Source organism: Macaca thibetana, chromosome X, assembly GCF_024542745.1.
Source record: "Macaca thibetana thibetana isolate TM-01 chromosome X, ASM2454274v1, whole genome shotgun sequence".
In the NCBI taxonomy this organism is placed as follows: Eukaryota; Metazoa; Chordata; class Mammalia; order Primates; family Cercopithecidae; genus Macaca; species Macaca thibetana.
In genome coordinates, this window is record NC_065598.1 from 137,692,472 (window position 1) to 137,694,919 (window position 2,448).

The window sequence follows — 2,448 nt, forward strand, 5'->3', positions numbered from 1 at the left end:
ACATAAGAGGTTAATAAAGCCATCCCAGTCACATTTTTGAATATTAATTTTTTAAAATTGTAAAGATCTGCACAGAAAAAAAGTCATAAACATCAAATTAGAGTAATGTTCTAACAGTCAAATAAACCATTTATTGAATTTAATGAAGATCATTTAAAGCAGTATCACAGAAGCTTCTATACTGAGAAATATGATGTTGCTCTTTTTTAAAAAGGAAGTTAACCATCCTTTTTTTCTAGAAGCAGTGACAACTCAGAACATTACACCATTTCCTTGGCAGCTTGCTGAGCCTCTACTGTATGCAGAACACTGTGTTACTGAGGAAAACAAATAAAACATGGAGTCTATGCCATAATTTCTTTTTTTAAAAAATCAACTTTAATTTTAGATTAAGGAGTAAATGTGCATATTTTTTACCTGGTGCATGACACTGAGGGTTGGGGTAAAAATGATCCTATCACCCATATAGTAAGCATAGTACCCAACAGATGGTTTTTCAGTTCATGTGCCTCTCCCTTTCTCTTCTAGTAGTAAATAATTGCTACTACTAATGATAGTACGATACTATACTATATTAATAGTAACATTAATAATAATGTTATTAATGATTGTTTTCATCTTTATGTCTATGTGTATCCAGTGTTGAGCTACCACTTGTAAGTGAGAACATGTGGTATTTGGTTTTCTCTTTGTCCATTAATTCACTTAGGATAATGGCCTCCAGCGCCATCTATGTTACTGCAAAGGACATAGTTTTGTTCTTCTGTATTCTGTCCTAATTTCTGAATGACCAACAAGAGCACAGAAGTCTTCGTTAATGTGACAGTTAACTAGTTATCCACAAGGATATCCAGAAGAAATACATTAATTTTGAAAGTTAACAAGAGTAAGAGAATGATTCTTTGTAATCATAGCTCCAATACGTATCAGTAATTATAAGTTTTCACAATCTTGGCATTTTCTATAGTAAATTTCTCTAGAACTTCTCACAGAATTCAAATTTTCCAGATTGTACACAAAATTAATTTTTATCTGAAATTACTTCCTTTTTTAAAGTTTGCTTTCAACCATACTAATATGTTTTACTTACTTTTATAGTTTTTTATTTAAAACTTTTAAAAAATATTGTGTACACCATGATGTTTTGAAACATTATACTTTGTGGAATAGCTCAGTTGACTGCATTAATATATGCATTATCTCATATATTTATCATTTTTATGTGGTGAGCAAACATCAAATCTATTCTCTTCATAATTTTAAAGAATACAATACATTGTTATTAACTACAGTCACCGTGTTGTACAAGAGATGACACTATGTTTCATTAATGTGATATAAAATTACTTGTTTAATGACATTTAAAGGTTTAGCTAATTATTTTACTGGCATTATGCACACATAGTAAAGTCAATGCTTATTTCCTAAGGTTTGTCTCATGTTGCTTTCTTTATATGTGGAAGCCCAAGGAGCTTACTACCTAATAATATACCAAAAGTCTACATTATACATATAATTTACACTTATTTGTGTATTTCTCAAGAACCGCATGCCTAAACTTTATTGTTTAGTAAGATACAAGGGCTAGATAATGAGTCTACCACTAATAAGACTGTTCTTGGAGACATCTAAGCTGTTGCTAATGTTTTGACTGACTCTTCAGCCACAGCTATCTTGGTCTTGAGTGCACAGAATTTTGATTTGTGATATCCTGCAGTTACTAGAACCTTGGCATGAGTTGCTTCATTAATTATGGTATCAAGAACTCTAAAGTGTCTGAGATTTTATTATGCTTGCAAGCTAAACACTTAGCATGCCACAATTTCATGAATGATGGCAGAAGACATACAACTTGTGGACCAGAGCCAAAATAATTTGTTATATACAGCAGAGGAGTCAGCATGAGCTTCATATTTACATTAGTTCTTCTTGCCCCTAAGTTCAAAGGGGGGTAACACAGAGTGGGCCAAGTGAATAGTGTACAAACATGTCTGGTTACAACTAAAAAAAATTGTTCTTAGAAAAACCCCAATTTTATAAGAAGGCTTATATGGTTTGGCTGTGTCTCCACACAAATCTCATCTTAAATTGTAGCTCCCATAATGTCCATGTATTGTGGGAGGGACCCAGTGGGAGATAATTGAATTACGGGACCAGTTTTCCCCATATTGTTCTCGTGGTAGTGAATAAGTCTCATGAGAGCTGATTGTTTTATAAGGGGAAACCCTGTTTTGCTTGGCTCTCATTTTCTCTCTTGTCTGCTGCCATGTAAGATGTGTTTCTTGCTTTTCATCATGATTCTGAGGCCTCCTCTGTCACATGGAACTGTGAGTCCATTAAACCTCTTTTCCTTTAAAAATCACCCAGTCATGGGCATATCTTTATCAGCATCGTGAAAATGGACTAACAGAGGGGCTGTTGACAACTCTGCCTAACATTTGCTTCAGA